Consider the following 7,235-nt stretch of genomic DNA (forward strand, 5'->3'; position numbering starts at 1 on the left):
GGGGGTCCAACCCTTGTCAATAAACCATTTCGAAGAAAGTACAGGTGTTCACATTATTTTGCCTATCTCCTGTAACAGTGTCCTTGGAAACCTCAACATGACCCACAGAGGTCCATCATTATGATATTAGCTGTCTTCAGCTACTCCAGTCTGGTGAGGATGTTCCAGCTGTAATCACAGGTCACAAAACTGTTAACTCTGCTCCTAAAACCAAATAGTCAGGTAATTGACAGAAGAATTGCCTAAAATATGGATTTTAATGTTCTTTTGAATCTGCAGAGAGCATTGCAGAACAAAAAACTCCACTCTCTACCTTAGACAAGAAAGCAAAGCCAACATGGAAATTTTCCCATGCATTCATCTACCATATCATATTCCAGTTACACCAGTACGATACTCTATTCCATCAGAGACTAGGGCATTGCAACAGTAGCCATGCAATCTATAAATATATACTGTGAAAGTGAATGCAGTCTGATGGTGGTACGGGTACATGAAAAGACAAGAAAGTACAGGGTGGTTATGATTACAGTGCAGCATCTCAGAGAAGTCCAGTGTGAGCTGTAATTATCATATGGCAGTGAAACTTGGTTTATATTCTAATGTGTTAATGAGGAACTGATTTATGTTTGAAAAAAATCTGTTCCAATTTTGACCACCAGGTGCAAATCTGGCACTATGAATGCGATAAAGACTTACAGAAGGGTTTCAGTGTGTAATGGATTTGTAACAGAGTGTGGGCAGAAAAGGTCAAACATGTGAGAAGGCATAATCTTCATGTTATTATTAACCGCTTCTTCATTGCTTACACAATTTGTTCAATATGAGCACCAGAGACATTGATGAGATGCTGTACAACACTGGATTTGCACCTGGTGGCCAAAAATGGAACTAATTTTTTCCAGTTTAAATCAGTTCTGCATTAACCCATTAAAATACACTGCCATACAGTAGTTACAGACCACACTGGACCTCTGTAAATAACTGCACTTTAATTGTAACAACCTGGTATATAAGTCGAGCAGTGACGGATGGTGAATCATTCTAGTAATCATAAGGGCCACAAATGGGATAATCCAATAACATACATGAATTCCACAAAAGGTAGATATCTAGAGTCCACTGCCTGAATTCCACAAAAGGTGGATTGCTATGGTCCACTGCCCGGGAACAAACACCTCAGAAATGGTGAAGCTGGTTGGCTGTTTGTGTGGTACTGTCATGAGTATCTACAGAAGGTGGTTTTGAAGCATGATGAAAACACAAGTAGGCAACAAGATGTTGGATGTCCATGTGTCATCAAAGAATGTGGAGGGTGAGGGCTTGCCTGCTCTGTAAAGCAGGATAAACTGTGATCGGCAGCAGATCTGATGACAGAGTACAATTCTGATGCAGGCAGAGGTGTTTCAAAGCATATCGTTCAGTGTACATTATCAAGCATGGGGCTCCACAGCAGAGGACCCCTGAGGGATCCCACGTCATTGACAACTGCTGTGAGCACTGTGCCACTGACATTGGACTGCGTATCAATGGCAACATTTTGTCTGATAAAATGGATCACATTTCTTATTACATCAGATTGATGTTCATGTTCAGATATGCTGCCGCTCAGTTAAATAGCTGTTCAATCCATGCACCACATCACAGATGTAGGTGAGTAGTGGCAATACTGTGCTGTGGGGGGAAATTTGCCTAAATTAAAAAAAAAATTCAGTCTGGTGATTATAGTAGGGCAGAGGAAACAGGACAGTGTAGAAAAGATCTGGCAATCTTTTTTGATACAGTAAGACACCAAATAAATGAAGTTTGACCTAAAGTATGCAGAGCTATTAGTGGTAAATGTTGTGACTCACTGATTATTCAAAGTGCCGCCGCGCAATTACGCACATCCTTTACGTGCGGCGCTGTCTGCCAGCCATGCAGCAGCTGCGCCACCTAAGCGGCCAGCCGAGCAGTGGCCGTTACACTGAGACTTAGTGTTTAATCGAATGCCGACTTGTACACAGGTCAACTTACTCAGTGACTTATATGTGTTGTTGTGTTGTCCGAAATATCTGTTAAATTTGAAGATTTAACAATTGGCGACGAGGTAGTGGATTTTTCCTTTTCACCGTTGACTCACAGGGTTCCATGGCTACTGTCGAGCAGCTCTTGCAAAATCTCCTTGACCAGCAAACACTTCTAACAGCGGCGATTCGCGATTTCGTCGCGGCATCAAATGTGGGGCGTTTCTCGTCGTTGGCTGTACCTCCTTTTCCACCTTACGACGAGATGGCGGAAGACTGGTCTGATTATGAAAAACGTCTTCGACAGCACTTCTTGGCATTTCATGTCACGGACGAACAACCATGTAAGTCTCTGTTCCTTTCCTGGATTTCACCTCAAATGTATCGGTTGTTGTCGCAATTGGCTCCTTTGAAGGATCCTGCGTCTTTGTCCTTTGCTGAAATGTACTCCCTTCTGTCTGTCTATTTTCAAAAGCAAACGCATGTGGTAGCCTCTCGTGTCGCCTTTTATCATTGTCAAAAACAACCTAATCAGTCCTATCGTGCTTGGGCTGCTGAACTTCACGGCCTCAGTCGAAAGTGTCAATTTGTTACTGACGTTCACAAAGAATCCTATGCCGATTCCATTGTACGGGATGCTATTATCCGGTCGGCGCCCGACAAAGAAGTTCGGCAACGTGCCCTTCAGTTGTCGAATCCGACTCTAGATGAAGTTCTCTCCATTGCGCAGTCTTTTGTAATTTCTCGTGCCGCTGGGGCGCAAATAGAAGCGTGGGGTGACGTCGGGGAAATACAACCTCTGTGCGCTGTTGACGACGCGTGCGGCGCGTCCCCACCGGCCGACGTGGCCGCAGTACGCTCCCACGCGCAGCCTCGGCCTAGCCGTAAACAACCCACTAAGAAACTGCAGCAAAATCCCCGGCAACTTCCTTCATGTCCGTGGTGTTTTATGAAACATTCACGCGAGGATTGTCCCCAACGTTGGGCTGTGTGTCACAATTGCAAAAAGAAAGGTCATGTGTCTTCCGTTTGTAAATCCGACTGCATACATGATGTTCATGAACATGACGCTGATTCTGATTCTGTGTTGTCTGTCAATTGCACTTCTTCCCTTTCAGGGAAGTTATTCCTCACTGTCCAAATCCTTGGTCGAGATGTTCGCATGCAAGTGGATACCGGTTCTGCTGCCACTATAATTAATTCTCAGACGTATCTTCAGCTGGGTTCTCCACTCCTGTCCCCTGTCACTCGGCAATTACGGACGTACAATAAACAGAAGATTTCTCTCTTGGGACAGTTTAATGCTGAGGTATCTTACAAATCCGTCATTCGCACTGTTCCCATATTTGTGGTCGACCAGAGCAACACAGAAAATCTTTTTGGTTTTGATGCCTTTCGCGTTTTTGGGTTCTCCATAGATGACTCTGTCAATATTGTCTCTGACGCTATTCCTTATGCTCAACTGGATTCCTTGTCGACGACATTTTCGTCCCTTTTTTCTCCTGGGTTAGGCCGTGCAAACGACTTTGAAGCTCATATCACGCTCAAACCCACTGCTCGGCCTAAGTTTTTTCGGGCTCAGCCCATTCCTGTGGCCCTTCGTGATCGGGTAAAACGGGAGTTGGATCGTCTCACTGCTTCAGGGGTCTTGCTTCCTGTCACTTCCAGTGAGTGGTCCTCTCCTGTCATTGTAGTTGCTAAGCCCAATGGTGATATTCGTCTCTGTGGCGATTTCAAAGCCACTGTAAATGCTCAATGCCTCATCGACACTTACCCTATGCCCCGTCCTGAAGAACTGTTCACTAAACTCGCTGGGGGACAGTATTTTTCTAAAATTGACCTGTCAGAAGCTTATCATCAACTTCCTCTCGACGCTGCTTCCCGGCAGTTTCTGGTCCTTAACACGCCTTTCGGCCTCTATCAATACCAACGCTTGCCATTCGGGGTTGCTAGCGCCCCTGCTCTCTTTCAGCGATTCTTGGAACAATTATTGCTCCCTGTCCCGGGGTGTATCAATAACATGGACAACATTGTTGTCACTGGCTCCACCACTGAAGAACATCTTCAAAATCTCCGCACACTTTTTAATGTCTTACAGACTGCCGGTCTTAAGTGTAATCTTCAGAAATCACAATTTTTTCAGGCATCTATCACGTACTTGGGGTTTCAACTCTCTCGGGATGGTATTCGTCCGCTTCCATACACTGTTGCTGCGATCGATGCCCTTCCTTGCCCTACATCTGTTAAGGAACTGCAGGCCTTCTTGGGAAAAATAGCATACTATCACAAGTTTTTACCATCTGCGGCGTCAGTGGCTCAGCCTTTGCATCGCCTGTTGCATAAAAACGTGCCTTTTCACTGGTCCGCATCATGTGACGCGGCTTTCCGGAAATTAAAGACTATGCTGAAACAGGCCCTGTGCCTGGCTACTTATCGACCTGGCCAACATCTTGTTCTTGCCACAGACGCCTCTCAATACGGGGCCGGTGCAGTCCTTGCGCACTGTTTTTCTGACAGTTCAGAACAACCCATCGCTTATGCCTCCAAAACGCTCACGGATGCCCAACAGAAGTATTCTCAAATTGAGAAAGAAGCTTTGGCCATCATTTATGCTCTTCATAAGTTTGGTGTTTTTCTCTATGGCTCAAAATTTCATCTTGTTACGGATCACAAACCACTTGTTTCCTTGTTTCATCCATCAACGTCACTTCCCGACAAGGCTGCACACCGCCTCCAGCGTTGGGCTCTTTACTTGTCCAGTTCCAATTATGAGATTCATTTCCGGCCAATGGCTCAACATGCGAATGCTGATGCTTTGTCTCGCCTTCCCATGGGTCCTGATCAGGCATTCGATAGGGACGAACTAATGTGTTTCCACCTGGATGTTGCCGAGCAGCGGGTTGTGGACGGGTTCCCCATCACCGGGGACAGGCTGGCGGCTGCTATGGGTTCTGACCCTACCCTCTCCTGGGTTTTACGCTGTATTCAGAAGGGTTGGCCAGATCGCCCGTCCACTAAGACTTCTGATTGTTGCGGAACTACTACACTTTGCACTACCGCCTCACGGTTAGGGATGGTGTTATCCTCCTCTCCACTGACAATGCTTCGCCGCATGTTGTGGTACCTGCATCTTTGCGTGCTTCAGTCTTGCGCCTCCTTCACCAGGGGCACTGGGGTGTGTCTCGCACAAAATCTCTGGCGCACCGTCATGTGTACTGGCCTGGCATCAACTCTGAAATTGCACACATGGTCACTGCCTGCGGCCCTTGTGCGTCACAGGCCGCTGCCCCGAAGTCATCTTTGTCACCGTGGCCTTTGCCTGAGAAGCCCTGGGAGCGCATTCATGCTGACTTTGCGGGACGCTTTTTAGGTACTTATTGGCTCCTCGTAATTGACGCCTATTCTAACTTTCCTTTCATTGTCCGTTGCACATCACCTACCACCGCGGCAACCACCAGTGCTCTCGCCCGCATTTTTTATTTGGAAGGCCTCCCCTCTACTCTTGTTACTGATAATGGTCCGCAATTTGCCTCTTCCGACTTTGCGGATTTTTGTGCTCGTCACGGCGTTACGCATGTCACGGCCCACCCGTTCCATCCACAATCCAATGGTGAGGCTGAATGACTGGTCCGCACATTTAAGGCTCAGATGCGGAAACTTTTGACTTCTTCTGCTGCTGATGATGCGCTTCTCCAGTTCCTGGTGTCTTACCATTTCACCCCCATGGGCGATCACAGCCCGGCTGAGCTCTTACATGGCCGACAGCCCGGCACACTACTTCATCTTCTGCGGCCTTCCACCTCACGGCCGCGGATGCCTTCACTTGGCCGGTTCACCGCCGACGACCTCGTCTGGGTACGGGGATATGGCAGGCGGCCAAAATGGAGCCCGGGCCGTATCTTACAACACCGTGGCAGACGCCTGTATGAAATCCAGACGGACACGGGTGTTGCAGTGCGTCATTCAGACCAGCTTCGGCCTCGGGTGCCAGCAACGCCTGTTCCGAATGCCACCACACCACCCTTGGCTCTACCTGATGCTCGGGATCTTGGCATCTCTCAATACTCACAACGCAGCCCTCTCACTGTCATCGCGATGCCAGCACCAGAACGGCCGCCACCAGGAGACGTGCCCATGCAGGAACCGGAGGACCATCCTCTGTCAGAGTACATCTACTCACCTCCTCCTCCAACAGATGCCGACACATCGCCCATGTCTCCTGTCATATCAACTGGACTTGCCGCAATGGGCACATTGGTGCATGGGGCCCCAGCAGATTCGACCCCTACGTCTCCTGTCATCTCGACCCGTTATCATCCGGGACACTTCCGTCCGTACGGGAAGCCTCCTCCTCGAGACTTTACGGCGAGTCAAACAACGCCTATGGACGTTAGCCATCTCCAGGACACCTCCATCAAGACCAGTGCAACAATTTCAAAGGGGGGAAAAGTGTTGTGACTCGCCGATTATTCAAATATCAGCAGAAAGATAAAGGACAGGTCAGTCATGAGGCTTACAGGTGCAGGAAGAAAGTATACAGTAGGATGACAAGAGAAGTGAAGACTACCCACTAAATTCCAGAACTGCAAACTCCTTCTGAAATCACTAAAACAGTCTGAAAGTAAATATCTGTGAATAGGAAAAAGTCACATGTCTTAAAAATGCAAATATATCCACAGCACACGTGTAATAGTTACAATCAGCACTATACAACTGTAATGGAGGAACTTCTGAAACAAAACACAGCAGCACCAAAGAGAATAGAAAACTCCAAAGGTGTGCCTGCAAGTTTATACCTTCTCCCTACAGGTGAATTTAAAAAAAAAAAAAAAAAATTAAAAAATGAAGCAGAAAAAAATAAAAATGCAGAGAGTTTGAATGGCATAGTAGCAAAAATGGTAAAAAACTGTACTGTGTATCTTGCAAAACCATTTCACATTCTAGATAAATTTAGTAATGCAAGAAGGGAGTATACCCAAAATGCTTAAAAAGGGATAATGTTTTATTTATTTATTTATTGTACAGCATATGGCAGCAGCACATATACATATCTATATACTAACAATAAAACTGTAGAACTGTCATGTATCTGTTTGAACACATTAATATCCAAAACTACTACACAAATTTTAAGGGGTTTTCACAGGTAACTTGAGCGTCACTTGGGGCAATGTATGGGCTTCATTTAATTAAAATTGGATCATGGGAAAAGAGCTACTGTGGTTTAAA

General features: G+C 46.4%; 1 protein-coding gene across 1 annotated transcript in view; it reads right to left on the minus strand.

Annotated features, from left to right (window-relative positions):
- Positions 1-7,235, minus strand: part of LOC126101082 (phenoloxidase 2-like) — a 99,166-nt gene that overhangs the window by 49,072 nt on the left and 42,859 nt on the right. The gene's annotated exons all lie outside the window — the stretch shown is intronic.

This window comes from Schistocerca cancellata, chromosome 9 (assembly GCF_023864275.1).
Source record: "Schistocerca cancellata isolate TAMUIC-IGC-003103 chromosome 9, iqSchCanc2.1, whole genome shotgun sequence".
NCBI classification, from domain to species: Eukaryota; Metazoa; Arthropoda; class Insecta; order Orthoptera; family Acrididae; genus Schistocerca; species Schistocerca cancellata.